This window comes from Oncorhynchus keta, chromosome 5 (genome assembly GCF_023373465.1).
Source record: "Oncorhynchus keta strain PuntledgeMale-10-30-2019 chromosome 5, Oket_V2, whole genome shotgun sequence".
NCBI classification, from domain to species: Eukaryota; Metazoa; Chordata; class Actinopteri; order Salmoniformes; family Salmonidae; genus Oncorhynchus; species Oncorhynchus keta.
Genome location: NC_068425.1, coordinates 34,438,454 through 34,458,453, shown reverse-complemented (window position 1 = coordinate 34,458,453; position 20,000 = coordinate 34,438,454). Strand labels below are relative to the sequence as shown.

General features: G+C 48.1%; 1 protein-coding gene and 2 long non-coding RNA genes across 35 annotated transcripts in view; 1 reads left to right on the top strand and 2 right to left on the bottom strand.

The window, feature by feature from the left end:
• The window catches only part of LOC118372694 (brain-specific angiogenesis inhibitor 1-associated protein 2-like), a 163,095-nt gene that overhangs the window by 43,900 nt on the left and 99,195 nt on the right, over positions 1–20,000 (top strand). The gene's annotated exons all lie outside the window — the stretch shown is intronic.
• LOC127930212 (uncharacterized) lies at positions 7,875–8,629 on the bottom strand. 3 transcript variants are annotated; one of them, XR_008137200.1, is made up of 4 exons: positions 8,407–8,629; positions 8,286–8,369; positions 8,076–8,117; positions 7,875–8,005 (listed from the first exon to the last, which is right to left on the bottom strand). It is a non-coding gene; the product is annotated as an uncharacterized LOC127930212 (long non-coding RNA). The 3 variants fall into 3 exon arrangements; XR_008137199.1 differs by lacking the exon at positions 8,076–8,117 and having other exon boundaries at positions 8,202–8,369; positions 8,449–8,629; XR_008137198.1 differs by lacking the exon at positions 8,076–8,117 and having other exon boundaries at positions 8,202–8,369; positions 8,533–8,617.
• Positions 9,469–17,933, bottom strand: LOC127930210 (uncharacterized). Its single transcript, XR_008137196.1, has 4 exons — positions 17,690–17,933; positions 13,932–14,001; positions 11,184–11,295; positions 9,469–9,492 (listed from the first exon to the last, which is right to left on the bottom strand). It is a non-coding gene; the product is annotated as an uncharacterized LOC127930210 (long non-coding RNA).

The window sequence follows — 20,000 nt, the reverse complement described above, 5'->3', positions numbered from 1 at the left end:
TTCTGTCCCACATTTCTCTCCCCCTTTTCTCCTCCTTCCATCCCTCTTCCATCCATGTCTTCCTCTCCTCCCAAACTCCCTCCTCTGTAGAAGGATAAGAATATACTTATTACAATGGTGGCATTTCCATCCACATATCTCAGTCATAGTAAATACATGTTTCCTCAGTAAAGTAGCTTTCAGCAGAGTCGGAGCTAGTAAGAGGAGGGGAAACAGTCAAGTTCATGAAAAATGCTGTGGGATTATTCAAGGTGCTCTTTGACGAGGTAGAGTTTCACATGTTCTCAGAAGATGGACTCTGCTGTTATTTATTATCAACTAAAGTGACACGCCATGTTTTAGTTTTATTTATTAGACTTTAGAAGCCAGCACAGAGCCTGTGGTTATGTCTCAAATAACACCCTATTCCCTATACAGTGCCCTACTTTTAACCAGGGCCCATAGGGTGCCATAGGGCTCAGGTTGAAAGTAGTGCACTATAGGGTATAGGGTGTCATTTGGGAAGCAATGTGTGTAATTTACGATGCTCAGTGAAATGCTGGGCTTCATTTCCCCGGTATATCCCCCCTGCTCAGGTGAAGAGTTCAGAGCTCTTCTCTGCTCTGCTCTGGGCTCGTCTCTCTGCCCTGCCAGCTGCCCTACATGGTTCGCCTCAGTTTCACTACATTCTGAAGCTATGAGACACACAGGATTAACCATACAAATAGAATTACTAGATTGGGTAATTAGCCTCTCAGTTGAAGATAGCTGTTCTAATAATACTATTTCTATGGGGTTCACCCCCTACATTGAGCCCTTTTAAACTCCGACAATGGAAGTTTGATCTCATCCATTTGGTTTGAAGATCCAATGCAGATGTTTTGATCTCGATGTCTAATCATTTCTGGGTAACAATTAAGTATTTAATAGCTTCTTAGCAAAGAGAAATTTCACAAGCAAGAATTTTGCTCGGGCTGTGTGGGAGTGTTTTGAGTTGGGAGGGGAAAACTAACTGTTATTGGCTGAGGTTTTGAACTGTCTTTTCTTATTGGTCTATTAACTCATTTACCCCATAGTGATGTCACCATGGAAGGCCAAAACTCCCTCTCACCAAACAGGCTGATTTTTCAGGTGATCTTTTCAAACGGCTCTTGTGCTAAAAGGGCATTATAATTATTTTAACAATTTCACAGTATTTTTCCAACCTGTGTGGAAATATATATAAAACACAGGGAAAAACTCAAATAAATGAACTGCACTGGGTCTTTTAATAAAGTTCTGTTTAATGAAGGATTTGAAAGACTCATGTCTAGAGGGATAGCTACAGTCTGCAGGGGACTAGGCCAGCTACAGTCTGCAGGGGACTAGGCCAGCTACAGTCTGCAGGGGACTAGGCCAGCTACAGTCTGCAGGGGACTAGGCCAGCTACAGTCTGCAGGGGACTAGGCCAGCTACAGTCTGCAGGGGACTAGGCCAGCTACAGTCTGCAGGGGACTAGGCCAGCTACAGTCTGCAGGGCACTAGGCCAGCTACAGTCTGCAGGGCACTAGGCCAGCTACAGTCTGCAGGGCACTAGGCCAGCTACAGTCTGCAGGGCACTAGGCCAGCTACAGTCTGCAGGAGACTAGGCCAGCTACAGTCTGCAGGAGACTAGGCCAGCTACAGTCTGCAGGAGACTAGGCCAGCTACAGTCTGCAGGGGACTAGGCCAGCTACAGTCTGCAGGAGACTAGGCCAGCTACAGTCTGCGGGGGACTAGGCCAGCTACAGTCTGCGGGGGACTAGGCCAGCTACAGTCTGCGGGGGACTAGGCCAGCTACAGTCTGCGGGGGACTAGGCCAGCTACAGTCTGCGGGGGACTAGGCCAGCTACAGTCTGCGGGGGACTAGGCCAGCTACAGTCTGCGGGGGACTAGGCCAGCTACAGTCTGCAGGGGACTAGGCCAGCTACAGTCTGCGGGGGACTAGGCCAGCTACAGTCTGCAGGAGACTAGGCCAGCTACAGTCTGCAGGGGACTAGGCCAGCTACAGTCTGCAGGGGACTAGGCCAGCTACAGTCTGCAGGGGACTAGGCCAGCTACAGTCTGCAGGAGACTAGGCCAGCTACAGTCTGCAGGGGACTAGGCCAGCTACAGTCTGCAGGGCACTAGGCCAGCTACAGTCTGCAGGGCACTAGGCCAGCTACAGTCTGCAGGGCACTAGGCCAGCTACAGTCTGCAGGGCACTAGGCCAGCTACAGTCTGCAGGAGACTAGGCCAGCTACAGTCTGCAGGAGACTAGGCCAGCTACAGTCTGCAGGGGACTAGGCCAGCTACAGTCTGCAGGGGACTAGGCCAGCTACAGTCTGCAGGAGACTAGGCCAGCTACAGTCTGCGGGGGACTAGGCCAGCTACAGTCTGCAGGGGACTAGGCCAGCTACAGTCTGCGGGGGACTAGGCCAGCTACAGTCTGCGGGGGACTAGGCCAGCTACAGTCTGCGGGGGACTAGGCCAGCTACAGTCTGCGGGGGACTAGGCCAGCTACAGTCTGCGGGGGACTAGGCCAGCTACAGTCTGCGGGGGACTAGGCCAGCTACAGTCTGCGGGGGACTAGGCCAGCTACAGTCTGCGGGGGACTAGGCCAGCTACAGTCTGCGGGGGACTAGGCCAGCTACAGTCTGCGGGGGACTAGGCCAGCTACAGTCTGCGGGGGACTAGGCCAGCTACAGTCTGCGGGGGACTAGGCCAGCTACAGTCTGCGGGAGACTAGGCCAGCTACAGTCTGCGGGGGACTAGGCCAGCTACAGTCTGCGGGGGACTAGGCCAGCTACAGTCTGCGGGGGACTAGGCCAGCTACAGTCTGCGGGGGACTAGGCCAGCTACAGTCTGCGGGGGACTAGGCCAGCTACAGTCTGCGGGGGACTAGGCCAGCTACAGTCTGCGGGGACTAGGCCAGCTACAGTCTGCGGGGGACTAGGCCAGCTACAGTCTGCGGGGGACTAGGCCAGCTACAGTCTGCGGGGGACTAGGCCAGCTACAGTCTGCGGGGGACTAGGCCAGCTACAGTCTGCGGGGGACTAGGCCAGCTACAGTCTGCGGGGGACTAGGCCAGCTACAGTCTGCGGGGGACTAGGCCAGCTACAGTCTGCGGGGGACTAGGCCAGCTACAGTCTGCGGGGGACTAGGCCAGCTGCAGTCTGCGGGGGACTAGGCCAGCTGCAGTCTGCGGGGGACTAGGCCAGCTGCAGTCTGCGGGGGACTAGGCCAGCTGCAGTCTGCGGGGGACTAGGCCAGCTACAGTCTGCGGGGGACTAGGCCAGCTACAGTCTGCGGGGGACTAGGTCAGCTGCAGTCTGCGGGGGACTAGGTCAGCTGCAGTCTGCGGGGGACTAGGTCAGCTGCAGTCTGCGGGGGACTAGGCCAGCTGCAGTCTGCGGGGGACTAGGCCAGCTGCAGTCTGCGGGGACTAGGCCAGCTGCAGTCTGCGGGGACTAGGCCAGCTTCAGTCTGCGGGGGACTAGGCCAGCTGCAGTCTGCGGGGGACTAGGCCAGCTGCAGTCTGCGGGGGACTAGGCCAGCTGCAGTCTGCGGGGGACTAGGCCAGCTGCAGTCTGCGGGGGACTAGGCCAGCTGCAGTCTGCGGGGGACTAGGCCAGCTGCAGTCTGCGGGGGACTAGGCCAGCTGCAGTCTGCGGGGGACTAGGCCAGCTGCAGTCTGCGGGGGACTAGGCCAGCTACAGTCTGCAGGGGACTAGGCCAGCTACAGTCTGCAGGAGACTAGGCCAGCTTCAGTCTGCAGGGGACTAGGCCAGCTACAGTCTGCAGGGGACTAGGCCAGCTTCAGTCTGCAGGGGACTAGGCCAGCTTCAGTCTGCAGGGGACTAGGCCAGCTACAGTCTGCAGGAGACTAGGCCAGCTTCAGTCTGCAGGGGACTAGGCCAGCTACAGTCTGCAGGAGACTAGGCCAGAGTCTGCAGGGGACTAGGCCAGCTTCAGTCTGCAGGGGACTAGGCCAGCTACAGTCTGCAGGAGACTAGGCCAGCTACAGTCTGCGGGGGACTAGGCCAGCTACAGTCTGCGGGAGACTAGGCCAGCTTCAGTCTGCGGGGGACTAGGGGACTAGGCCAGTCTGCGGGGGCTCAGCTGCAGTCTGCAGGGGACTAGGCCAGCTGCAGTCTGCAGGGCTGCAGTCTGCGGGGGACTAGGCCAGCTGCAGTCTGCGGGGGGGCCAGCTACAGTCTGCGGGGACTAGGCCAGCTGCAGTCTGCGGGGGACTAGGCCAGCTGCAGTCTGCGGGGGACTAGGCCAGCTGCAGTCTGCAGGGGACTAGGCCAGCTGCAGTCTGCGGGGGGAGCTGCAGTCTGCGGGGGACTAGGCCAGCTGCAGTCTGCGGGGGACTAGGCCAGCTGCAGTCTGCGGGGGACTAGGCCAGCTGCAGTCTGCGGGGGACTAGGCCAGCTGCAGTCTGCGGGGACTAGGCCAGCTACAGTCTGCGGGGAGACTAGGCCAGCTTCAGTCTGCAGGGGACTAGGCTACAGTCTGCAGGAGACTAGGCCAGCTTCAGTCTGCAGGGGACTAGGCCAGCTGCAGTCTGCAGGGGACTAGGCCAGCTACAGTCTGCAGGGACTAGGCCAGCTTCAGTCTGCAGGGGACTAGGCCAGCTTCAGTCTGCAGGGGACTAGGCCAGCTACAGTCTGCAGGGACTAGGCCAGCTACAGTCTGCGGGGGACTAGGCCCAGTCTACAGTCTGCAGGGGACTAGGCCAGCTACAGTCTGCAGGGGACTAGGCCAGCTACAGTCTGCAGGAGACTAGGCCAGCTACAGTCTGCAGGGGACTAGGCCAGCTACAGTCTGCAGGGGACTGCCAGCTACAGTCTGCAGGGGACTAGGCCAGCTACAGTCTGCAGGGGGACTACAGTCTGCCAGCTAGGCCAGCTACAGTCTGCAGGAGACTAGGCCAGCTACAGTCTGCAGGGGACTAGGCCAGCTACAGTCTGCAGGGGACTAGGCCAGCTACAGTCTGCAGGGGACTAGGCCAGCTACAGTCTGCAGGGGACTAGGCCAGCTACAGTCTGCAGGGGACTAGGCCAGCTACAGTCTGCAGGGGACTAGGCCAGCTACAGTCTGCAGGGGACTAGGCCAGCTACAGTCTGCAGGGGACTAGGCCAGCTACAGCTCCACCTCAGTCCTCACATTCCAGGTCGACTAGTCAGAATACAACACAACTAGCAGACGCCTTGTTTCCCTCTTCACCAACTCCCATGACATTCTCTGTTTACTTTACCATCAGGGTCTAATCATGGAGGAATCAGCACACTGTTATGTACTGTGGGAAATCAGGGCTCAAGTACCGTAGCCTACCTAGTGGTTGGAGGGAGTAGCACATAATCAACATCTAACATCCCTCAGTAATTACCAACCAGACCTGGGTTCAAATAATATTTGTTTTCTTTCAGTGTAGGATTGAGCCTACCTGATGTGATAGGACCAATGGAATGGTCCCAAAGTGAAAGTGTCCTTCGGGAACTGGAACAGACAGGCTCAATGAAACCTTTCAAGTCATTTGAAAGAAAACAAATACTATTCGACACCTGACAACCTTAAGTAGCATCTAACGATGATTACCTTAGTAATGAAGAACACACACACACACACACACACACACACACTGCAATGAGGATGACACAGGGGAAATTAGGCATAAAAAGTGATTTAGCGTAATTGTCTTTTTTAGGTTGATGCAGCTACAGAGCCTTCAGAAAGTATTCACACCCCTTTTCCCACATCTTGTTGTGTTACAGCCTGAATTTAAAACGGATTAAATTTAATTTTTGTGTCACTGATCCATACCTATTACTCCATAATGTCAAAGTGGAATTTTGTTTGTAGAACATTTCTGAAATTAATAAAAAAAATGAAAAGCTGAAATGTTTTGAGTCGATAAGTATTCAACCCCTTTATGGCAAGCCTAGAGTTACAATGTGCTTAACAAATCACATGAGTTGTATGGACTCACTCTGTTTTCAATAATAGTGGTTAACATGGTGTTTGAATGCCTATCATTCTCTGTACCCTACATATACAATTATCTGTGAGGTCCCTCAATTGAGTAGTGATTTTCAAGCACAGATTCAACCACAAAGACCAGGGAGGTTTTTTTAAAGCCTCGCAAAGAAGTGCACCGAATATCCCTTTGAGCGCGGTGAAGTTATTAATTACACTTTGGATGATGTAGCAATACACCCAGTCATTACAAAGATACAGGCATCCTTCCTCCCTCAGTTGCCGGGGAGGAAGCTGCCCAGGGACTTCCCTATGAGGCCAATGGTGATTTTAATGGTTAGAGTTTAATGGTTGTGCTATTAGAACAGAGGATGGATAAAAATTGTAGTTACTCCACAATATTAACCTAAATGACAGTGAAAAGGAAGACTTGTACAGATAAAAAATATTGCTGAACATGCATCCTGTTTGCAACAAGGCACTTATTTTCTTTGCGACATTTTTGCAGTATTACTTAACACTTTGTATTCAGGACAAAAAGTTATGTTTGGGGCAAATCCAACACATCACTGAGTACCACTTCATATTTTCAAGCATGTTGGTGGGTGCATCATGTTATGGGTATGCTTGTCATTGGAAGGGCTAGGGAGTGTTTTAGGATAAAAATAAACTGAATGCAGCTAAGCACAGGCAAAACCTGGTTGTCGTCTTTCCAACAGACACAAGGAGTTGAAATTCACTTTTCAGCAGGACAAAAACCTTAAAGACAAAGACAAATCTCCACTGGAATGGTTAACCAAGATGACATTGCATGTTCGTGAGTGGCCTAGTTAAATGTTTGATTCAAATTGGCTTGATCCATACATACTATGGCAAGACTTGTTCAGAGCTCCAATCGTTGATGGGGCCGACCAATCAGCTGCTTAGAATCCAGGAAGCCATTTCCTGAAATACACACATACAAACACATACCCAAACGACACAGAAAATGGGGAACGTAACAAGCCCACCCCAAAACCTGCAAACTCCCAGTTTGCAACAACAAAAACCAACACGCATCCCCAGTTACTAAACCCGTGATAGAGCGTCGGCAACCACAGTTACTAAACCCGTGATAGAGCGTCGGCAACCCCAGTTACTAAACCCGTGATAGAGCGTCGGCAACCACAGTTACTAAACCCGTGATAGAGCATCGGCAACCCCAGTTACTAAACCCGTGATAGAGCGTCGGCAACCCCAGTTACTAAACCCGTGATAAAGCGTCGGCAACCCCAGTTACTAAACCCGTGATAGAGCGTCGGCAACCCCAGTTACTAAACCTGTGATAGAGCATCGACAACCACAGTTACTAAATCCGTGATAGAGCATTGACAACCACAATTACTAAACCCGTGATAGAGCGTCGGCAACCCCAGTTACTAAACCCGTGATAGAGCGTCGGCTACCACAGTTACTAAACCCGTGATAGAGCGTCGGCAACCACAGTTACTAAACCCGTGATAGAGCGTCGGCAACCCCAGTTACTAAACCCGTGATAGAGCGTCGGCAACCACATTTGCCGAACCCGTCACATCGTGAATCTGTACATTATATCCTTGTACAATCGGAGCCCACCGCATTAGGCGGCAGTTCTGATTGTACATTTGCTTCAAAAACACCAAAGGATTATGGTCTGTGAAGACCAGTATAGGCAAGGCACTCGAGCCCACATATTCTTCAAAAAAACTAGCAATAGTTAGCAATAAAGCCAGCGTCTCTTGTTCAATGGTGGAGTACCTTGACTGACACGAGTTGAATTTACGGGAGAAGAAACTGACGGGCCGATCCACTCCGTCTTCATCTTCCTGTAAGCACCCACCCCCACGATACTAGCATCTCCCTCCAAGAGAACCGCACCCACCCCCACTATACTAGCATCTACCTCCAAGAGAACCGCACCCACCCCCACTATACTAGCATCTACCTCCAAGAGAACCGCACCCACCCCCACTATACTAGCATCTACCTCCAAGAGAACCGCACCCACCCCCACTATACTAGCATCTACCTCCAAGAGAACTGATACTAGCATCTACCTCCAAGAGAACCGCACCCACCCCCACTATACTAGCATCTACCTCCAAGAGAACTGCACCCACCCCCACTATACTAGCATCTACCTCCAAGAGAACTGCACCCACCCCCACTATACTAGCATCTACCTCCAAGAGAACTGCACCCACCCCCACTATATTAACATCTACCTCCAAGAGAACTGCACCCACCCCCACTATACTAGCATCTACCTCCAAGAGAACCGCACCCACCCCCACTATACTAGCATCTACCTCCAAGAGAACCGCACCCACCCCCACTATACTAGCATCTACCTCCAAGAGAACCGCACCCACCCCCACTATACTAGCATCTACCTACAAGAGCACCCACCCCCACTATACTAGCATCTACCTCCAAGAGAACCACACCCACCCCCACTATACTAGCATCTACCTCCAAGAGAACCGCACCCACCCCCACTATACTAGCATCTACCTCCAAGAGAACTGCACCCACCCCCACTATACTAGCATCTACCTCCAAGAGAACTGCACCCACCCCCACTATACTAGCATCTACCTCCAAGAGAACTGCACCCACCCCCACTATACTAGCATCTACCTCCAAGAAAACTGCACCCACCCACTATAGTTACAGTCCTACCTGGACCACCAAGAGAACTACCTTGGGACTAAGCACTACCACCTACATACATACCTCCAACTCCAGAACATTGTCACATACTGGGCCTCTTGACCCCCCACCTACAGTCACATAGCATCTCACACTTCCAAGATTGAGGGTTAAAGAAGCATCCACCAACCGCTGAAACACACTTTTCAAATAGATTAATTAATCACCCATACAGTCACATACCTCTTTCACTCCACCTACAGTCACATACCTCTTTACTCCACCTACAGTCACATACCTCTTTCACTCCACCTACAGTTACATACCTCTTTACCTCCACCTACAGTCACATACCTCTTTTTCCACCTACAGTCACATACCTCTTTCACTCCACCTACAGTCACATACCTCTTTCACTCCACCTACAGTCACATACCTCTTTACCTCCACCTACAGTCACATACCTCTTTACCTCCACCTACAGTTACATACCTCTTTACCTCCACCTACAGTCACATACCTCTTTACCTCCACCTACAGTTACATACCTCTTTACCTCCACCTACAGTTACATACCTCTTTACCTCCACCTACAGTCACATACCTCTTTCACTCCACCTACAGTTACATACCTCTTTACCTCCACCTACAGTTACATACCTCTTTACCTCCACCTACAGTTACATACCTCTTTACCTCCACCTACAGTTACATACCTCTTTACCTCCACCTACAGTTACATACCTCTCACTCCACCTACAGTTACATACCTCTTTGCCTCCACCTACAGTTACATACCTCTTTACCTCCACCTACAGTTCCACCTACAGTTACATACCTCTCACTCCACCTACAGTCACATACCTCTTTACCTCCACCTACAGTTACATACCTCTTTCACTCCACCTACAGTCACATACCTCTTTCACTCCACCTACAGTTACATACCTCTTTACCTCCACCTACAGTCACATACCTCTTTACCTCCACCTACAGTTACATACCCTCTCCACCTACAGTCACATACCCTTTACCTCCACCTACAGTCACATACCTCTTTCACTCCACCTACAGTCACATACCTCTTTCACTCCACCTACAGTTACATACCTCTTTCACTCCACTACAGTCACATACCTCTTTACCTCCACCTACAGTCACATACCTCTTTCACTCCACCTACAGTTACATACCTCTTTACCTCCACCTACAGTTACATACCTCTTTACCTCCACCTACAGTTACATACCTCTTTCACTCCACCTACAGTTACATACCTCTTTACCTCCACCTACAGTTACATACCTCTTTACCTCCACCTACAGTCACATACCTCTTTCACTCCACCTACAGTTACATACCTCTTTACCTCCACCTACAGTTACATACCTCTTTACCTCCACCTACAGTTACATACCTCCACCTACAGTTACATACCTCTTTGCCTCCACCTACAGTTACATACCTCTTTACCTCCACCTACAGTCACATACATCCACCTACAGTTACATTCTTTACTCCACCTACAGTCACATACCTCTTTACCTCCACCTACAGTTACATACCTCTTTCACTCCACCTACAGTCACATACCTCTTTACCTCCACCTACAGTCACATACCTCTTTACCTCCACCTACAGTTACATATCCACCTACAGTTACATACCTCTTTCACTCCACCTACAGTCACATACCTCTTTACCTCCACCTACAGTCACATACCTCTTTACCTCCACCTACAGTTACATACCTCTTTCACTCCACCTACAGTCACATACCTCTTTCACTCCACCTACAGTTACATACCTCTTTACCTCCACCTACAGTTACATACCTCTTTCCCTCCACCTACAGTCACATACCTCTTTCACTCCACCTACAGTTACATACCTCTCACTCCACCTACAGTTACATACCTCTTTCACTCCACCTACAGTCACATACCTCTTTACCTCCACCTACAGTCACATACCTCTTTACCTCCACCTACAGTTACATACCTCTCACTCCACCTACAGTCACATACCTCTTTCACTCCACCTACAGTCACATACCTCTTTACCTCCACCTACAGTTACATACCTCTTTCACTCCACCTACAGTTACATACCTCTTTCACTCCACCTACAGTTACATACCTCAGTTTTACCTCCACCTCCACCTACAGTTACATACCTCTTTCCTCCACCTACAGTCACACCTCTTTACCTCCACCTTCACCTCTTTCACTCCACCTACAGTTACATACCTCTTCACTCCACCTACAGTTACATACCTCTTTACTCCACCTACAGTTACATACCTCTTTCACTCCACCTACAGTTACATACCTCTTTACCTCCACCTACAGTCACATACCTCTTTCACTCCACCTACAGTCACATACCTCTTTACCTCCACCTACAGTCACATACCTCTTTCACTCCACCTACAGTTACATACCTCTTTCACTCCACCTACAGTCACATACCTCTTTACCTCCACCTACAGTCACATACCTCTTTCACTCCACCTACAGTCACATACCTCTTTACCTCCACCTACAGTTACATACCTCTTTCACTCCACCTACAGTTACATACCTCTTTCACTCCACCTACAGTTACATACCTCTTTACCTCCACCTACAGTTACATACCTCTTTCACTCCACCTACAGTTACATACCTCTTTACCTCCACCTACAGTCACATACCTCTTTCACTCCACCTACAGTTACATACCTCTTTACCTCCACCTACAGTTACATACCTCTTTCCCTCCACCTACAGTCACATACCTCTTTCACTCCACCTACAGTCACATACCTCTTTACCTCCACCTACAGTCACATACCTCTTTCACTCCACCTACAGTTACATACCTCTTTCACTCCACCTACAGTTACATACCTCTTTCACTCCACCTACAGTTACATACCTCTCACTCCACCTACAGTTACATACCTCTTTACCTCCACCTACAGTTACATACCTCTTTACCTCCACCTACAGTCACATACCTCTTTCACTCCACCTACAGTTACATACCTCTTTACCTCCACCTACAGTCACATACCTCTTTCACTCCACCTACAGTTACATACCTTCACTCCACCTACAGTCACATACCTCTTTCACTCCACCTACAGTTACATACCTCTTTCACTCCACCTACAGTCACATACCTCTTTCACTCCACCTACAGTTACATACCTCTTTACCTCCACCTACAGTTACATACCTCTTTCACTCCACCTACAGTTACATACCTCCTCCACCTACAGTCACATACCTCCTCCACCTACAGTTACATACCTCTTTCACTCCACCTACAGTCACATACCTCTTTACCTCCACCTACAGTTACATACCTCTTTCACTCCACCTACAGTCACATACCTCTTTACCTCCACCTACAGTTACATACCTCTTTCACTCCACCTACAGTTACATACCTCTTTACCTCCACCTACAGTCACATACCTCTTTCACTCCACCTACAGTCACATACCTCTTTCACTCCACCTACAGTCACATACCTCTTTCACTCCACCTACAGTCACATACCTCTTTACCTCCACCTACAGTTACATACCTCTTTCACTCCACCTACAGTCACATACCTCTTTACCTCCACCTACAGTCACATACCTCTTTCACTCCACCTACAGTTACATACCTCTTTACCTCCACCTACAGTCACATACCTCTTTCACTCCACCTACAGTTACATACCTCTTTCTCCACCTACAGTTACATCCACCTCCACCAGTTACATACCTCTCACTCCACCTACAGTTACATACCTCTTTCACTCCACCTACAGTTACATACCTCTTTACCTCCACCTACAGTCACATACCTCTTTCACTCCACCTACAGTTACATACCTCTTTACCTCCACCTACAGTTACATACCTCTCACTCCACCTACAGTTACATACCTCTTTCACTCCACCTACAGTTACATACCTCTTTACCTCCACCTACAGTTACATACCTCTTTCACTCCACCTACAGTTACATACCTCTTTACCTCCACCTACAGTCACATACCTCTTTCACTCCACCTACAGTCACATACCTCTTTACCTCCACCTACAGTCACATACCTCTTTCACTCCACCTACAGTTACATACCTCTTTACCTCCACCTACAGTTACATACCTCTTTACCTCCACCTACAGTCACATACCTCCTCCACCTACAGTCACATACCTCTTTACCTCCACCTACAGTTACATACCTCTTTACCTCCACCTACAGTTACATAACTCTCACTCCACCTACAGTTACATACCTCTTTGCCTCCACCTACAGTTACATACCTCTTTACCTCCACCTACAGTCACATACCTCTTTACCTCCACCTACAGTCACATACCTCTTTACCTCCACCTACAGTTACATACCTCTTTCACTCCACCTACAGTCACATACCTCTTTACCTCCACCTACAGTCACATACCTCTTTCCCTCCACCTACAGTTACATACCTCTCACTCCACCTACAGTTACATACCTCTTTACCTCCACCTACAGTCACATACCTCTTTACCTCCACCTACAGTCACATACCTCTTTACTCCACCTACAGTTACATACCTCTTTACCTCCACCTACAGTCACATACCTCTTTCATCCACCTAGTTACATACCTCTTTACCTCCACCTACAGTCACATACCTCTTTCATCCACCCAGTTACATACCTCTCACTCCACCTACAGTTACATACCTCTTTACCTCCACCTACAGTTACATACCTCTTTACCTCCACCTACAGTCACATACCTCTTTACCTCCACCTACAGTTACATACCTCTTTCACTCCACCTACAGTCACATACCTCTTTCACTCCACCTACAGTCACATACCTCTTTACCTCCACCTACAGTCACATACCTCTTTCACTCCACCTACAGTTACATACCTCTCACTCCACCTACAGTTACATACCTCTTTACCTCCACCTACAGTTACATACCTCTTTACCTCCACCTACAGTCACATACCTCTTTCACTCCACCTACAGTCACATACCTCTTTACCTCCACCTACAGTCACATACCTCTTTCACTCCACCTACAGTTACATACCTCTTTCACTCCACCTACAGTTACATACCTCTTTACCTCCACCTACAGTCACATACCTCTTTCACTCCACCTACAGTTACATACCTCTTTACCTCCACCTACAGTCACATACCTCTTTCACTCCACCTACAGTCACATACCTCTTTACCTCCACCTACAGTCACATACCTCTTTCACTCCACCTACAGTTACATACCTCTCACTCCACCTACAGTCACATACCTCTTTCACTCCACCTACAGTTACATACCTCTTTCACTCCACCTACAGTCACATACCTCTTTACCTCCACCTACAGTTACATACCTCTTTCACTCCACCTACAGTTACATACCTCTCACTCCACCTACAGTTACATACCTCTTTACCTCCACCTACAGTTACATACCTCTTTCACTCCACCTACAGTTACATACCTCTTTACCTCCACCTACAGTCACATACCTCTTTCACTCCACCTACAGTTACATACCTCTTTACCTCCACCTACAGTTACATACCTCTTTACCTCCACCTACAGTCACATACCTCTTTCACTCCACCTACAGTTACATACCTCTTTCACTCCACCTACAGTTACATACCTCTTTCACTCCACCTACAGTTACATACCTCTCACTCCACCTACAGTTACATACCTCTTTACCTCCACCTACAGTTACATACCTCTTTACCTCCACCTACAGTCACATACCTCTTTCACTCCACCTACAGTCACATACCTCTTTACCTCCACCTACAGTCACATACCTCTTTCACTCCACCTACAGTTACATACCTCTTTACCTCCACCTACAGTCACATACCTCTTTACCTCCACCTACAGTTACATACCTCTTTCACTCCACCTACAGTCACATACCTCTTTCACTCCACCTACAGTTACATACCTCTTTACCTCCACCTACAGTTACATACCTCTTTCACTCCACCTACAGTCACATACCTCTTTCACTCCACCTACAGTTACATACCTCTTTACCTCCACCTACAGTTACATACCTCTTTCACTCCACCTACAGTCACATACCTCTTTACCTCCACCTACAGTTACATACCTCTTTCACTCCACCTACAGTCACATACCTCTTTACCTCCACCTACAGTTACATACCTCTTTCACTCCACCTACAGTTACATACCTCTTTACCTCCACCTACAGTCACATACCTCTTTCACTCCACCTACAGTCACATACCTCTCACTCCACCTACAGTCACATACCTCTTTCACTCCACCTACAGTCACATACCTCTTTACCTCCACCTACAGTTACATACCTCTTTCACTCCACCTACAGTCACATACCTCTTTACCTCCACCTACAGTTACATACCTCTCACTCCACCTAGTTACATACCTCTTTCACTCCACCTACAGTTACATACCTCTTTACCTCCACCTACAGTCACATACCTCTTTCACTCCACCTACAGTTACATACCTCTTTACCTCCACCTACAGTTACATACCTCTTTACCTCCACCTACGGTTACATACCTCTCACTCCACCTACAGTTACATACCTCTTTCACTCCACCTACAGTTACATATCTCTTTACCTCCACCTACAGTCACATACCTCTTTCACTCCACCTACAGTTACATACCTCTTTACCTCCACCTACAGTTACATACCTCTCACTCCACCTAGTTACATACCTCTTTCACTCCACCTACAGTTACATACCTCTTTACCTCCACCTACAGTTACATACCTCTTTCACTCCACCTACAGTTACATACCTCTTTACCTCCACCTACAGTCACATACCTCTTTCACTCCACCTACAGTCACATACCTCTCACTCCACCTACAGTCACATACCTCTTTCACTCCACCTACAGTCACATACCTCTTTACCTCCACCTACAGTTACATACCTCTCACTCCACCTACAGTCACATACCTCTTTACCTCCACCTACAGTTACATACCTCTCACTCCACCTAGTTACATACCTCTTTCACTCCACCTACAGTTACATACCTCTTTACCTCCACCTACAGTCACATACCTCTTTCACTCCACCTACAGTTACATACCTCTTTACCTCCACCTACAGTTACATACCTCTTTACCTCCACCTACGGTTACATACCTCTCACTCCACCTACAGTTACATACCTCTTTCACTCCACCTACAGTTACATATCTCTTTACCTCCACCTACAGTCACATACCTCTTTCACTCCACCTACAGTTACATACCTCTTTACCTCCACCTACAGTTACATACCTCTCACTCCACCTAGTTACATACCTCTTTCACTCCACCTACAGTTACATACCTCTTTACCTCCACCTACAGTCACATACCTCTTTCACTCCACCTACAGTTACATACCTCTTTCACTCCACCTACAGTTACATACCTCTTTACCTCCACCTACAGTTACATACCTCTTTACCTCCACCTACAGTCACATACCTCTTTACCTCCACCTACAGTCACATACCTCTTTACCTCCACCTACAGTCACATACCTCTTTACTCCACCTACAGTTACATACCTCTTTCACTCCACCTACAGTCACATACCTCTTTACCTCCACCTACAGTCACATACCTCTTTCACTCCACCTACAGTCACATACCTCTTTACCTCCACCTACAGTTACATACCTCTTTCACTCCACCTACAGTCACATACCTCTTTCACTCCACCTACAGTTACATACCTCTTTCACTCCACCTACAGTTACATACCTCTTTCACTCCACCTACAGTTACATACCTCTTTACCTCCACCTACAGTCACATACCTCTTTACCTCCACCTACAGTCACATACCTCTTTACCTCCACCTACAGTTACATACCTCTTTCACTCCACCTACAGTTACATACCTCTTTCACTCCACCTACAGTCACATACCTCTTTCACTCCACCTACAGTTACATACCTCTTTACCTCCACCTACAGTTACATACCTCTTTACCTCCACCTACAGTTACATACCTCTTTACCTCCACCTACAGTTGCATACCTCTTTCACTCCACCTACAGTTACATACCTCTTTCACTCCACCTACAGTTACATACCTCTTTCACTCCACCTACAGTTACATACCTCTTTACCTCCACCTACAGTTACATACCTCTTTACCTCCACCTACAGTTACATACCTCTTTACCTCCACCTACAGTTACATACCTCTTTACCTCCACCTACAGTTACATACCTCTTTCACTCCACCTACAGTCACATACCTCTTTCACTCCACCTACAGTTACATACCTCTTTCACTCCACCTACAGTTACATACCTCTTTACCTCCACCTACAGTTACATACCTCTTTACCTCCACCTACAGTTACATACCTCTTTCACTCCACCTACAGTCACATACCTCTTTCACTCCACCTACAGTTACATACCTCTTTCACTCCACCTACAGTTACATACCTCTTTACCTCCACCTACAGTCACATACCTCTTTCACTCCACCTACAGTTACATACCTCTTTCACTCCACCTACAGTTACATACCTCTTTCACTCCACCTACAGTTACATACCTCTTTACCTCCACCTACAGTCACATACCTCTTTACCTCCACCTACAGTCACATACCTCTTTCACTCCACCTACAGTTACATACCTCTTTCACTCCACCTACAGTTACATACCTCTTTACCTCCACCTACAGTTACATACCTCTTTACCTCCACCTACAGTCACATACCTCTTTCACTCCACCTACAGTTACATACCTCTTTCCTCCACCTACAGTCACATACCTCTTTACCTCCACCTACAGTAACATACCTCTTTCACTCCACCTACAGTCACATACCTCTTTACCTCCACCTACAGTTACATACCTCTTTCCTCCACCTACAGTTACATACCTCTTTACTCCACCTACAGTTACATACCTCTTTACCTCCACCTACAGTTACATACCTCTCACTCCACCTACAGTTACATACCTCTTTCACTCCACCTACAGTTACATACCTCTTTACCTCCACCTACAGTCACATACCTCTTTCACTCCACCTACAGTTACATACCTCTTTACCTCCACCTACAGTTACATACCTCTCACTCCACCTACAGTTACATACCTCTTTCACTCCACCTACAGTTACATACCTCTTTCACTCCACCTACAGTTACATACCTCTTTACCTCCACCTACAGTCACATACCTCTTTACCTCCACCTACAGTCACATACCTCTTTCACTCCACCTACAGTTACATACCTCTTTCACTCCACCTACAGTTACATACCTCTTTACCTCCACCTACAGTTACATACCTCTTTACCTCCACCTACAGTCACATACCTCTTTACCTCCACCTACAGTCACATACCTCTTTACCTCCACCTACAGTCACATACCTCTTTCACTCCACCTACAGTTACATACCTCTTTCACTCCACCTACAGTCACATACCTCTTTACCTCCACCTACAGTCACATACCTCTTTCACTCCACCTACAGTTACATACCTCTTTACCTCCACCTACAGTTACATACCTCTTTCACTCCACCTACAGTTACATACCTCTTTCACTCCACCTACAGTTACTTACATATCTCTTTACCTCCACCTACAGTTACATACCTCTTTACCTCCACCTACAGTCACATACCTCTTTACCTCCACCTACAGTTACATACCTCTTTCACTCCACCTACAGTCACATACCTCTTTACCTCCACCTACAGTCACATACCTCTTTCACTCCACCTACAGTCACATACCTCTTTCACTCCACCTACAGTCACATACCTCTTTACCTCCACCTACAGTTACATACCTCTTTACCTCCACCTACAGTTACATACCTCTTTACCTCCACCTACAGTTACATACCTCTTTCACTCCACCTACAGTTACATACCTCTCACTCCACCTACAGTTACATACCTCTCTCACTCCACCTACAGTTACATACCTCTTTACCTCCACCTACAGTTACATACCTCTTTACCTCCACCTACAGTTACATACCTCTTTACCTCCACCTACAGTTACATACCTCTTTACCTCCACCTACAGTTACATACCTCTTTCACTCCACCTACAGTCACATACCTCTTTCACTCCACCTACAGTTACATACCTCTTTCACTCCACCTACAGTTACATACCTCTTTACCTCCACCTACAGTTACATACCTCTTTACCTCCACCTACAGTTACATACCTCTTTCACTCCACCTACAGTCACATACCTCTTTCACTCCACCTACAGTTACATACCTCTTTCACTCCACCTACAGTTACATACCTCTTTCACTCCACCTACAGTTACATACCTCTTTCACTCCACCTACAGTTACATACCTCTTTACCTCCACCTACAGTTACATACCTCTTTCACTCCACCTACAGTTACATACCTCTTTCACTCCACCTACAGTTACATACCTCTTTACCTCCACCTACAGTTACATACCTCTTTACTCCACCTACAGTTACATACCTCTTTCACTCCACCTACAGTCACATACCTCTTTCACTCCACCTACAGTTACATACCTCTTTCACTCCACCTACAGTTACATACCTCTTTCACTCCACCTACAGTTACATACCTCTTTCACTCCACCTACAGTTACATACCTCTTTACCTCCACCTACAGTTACATACCTCTTTACCTCCACCTACAGTCACATACCTCTTTCACTCCACCTACAGTTACATACCTCTTTCACTCCACCTACAGTTACATACCTCTTTACCTCCACCTACAGTTACATACCTCTCTCTCCACCTACAGTCACATACCTCTTTACTCCACCTACAGTTACATACCTCTTTCACTCCACCTACAGTTACATACCTCTTTACCTCCACCTACAGTCACATACCTCTTTACCTCCACCTACAGTCACATACCTCTTTCACTCCACCTACAGTTACATACCTCTTTACCTCCACCTACAGTTACATACCTCTTTACCTCCACCTACAGTTACATACCTCTTTACCTCCACCTACAGTTACATACCTCTTTCACCTCCACCTACAGTCACATACCTCTTTCACTCCACCTACAGTTACATACCTCTTTTTCACTCCACCTACAGTCACATACCTCTTTACCTCCACCTACAGTTACATACCTCTTTACCTCATTCCACCTACAGTCACATACCTCTTTACCTCCACCTACAGTTACATACCTCTTTACCTCCACCTACAGTTACATACCTCTTTACCTCCACCTACAGTTACATACCTCTTTCACTCCACCTACAGTCACATACCTCTTTACCTCCACCTACAGTTACATACCTCTTTCACTCCACCTACAGTTACAT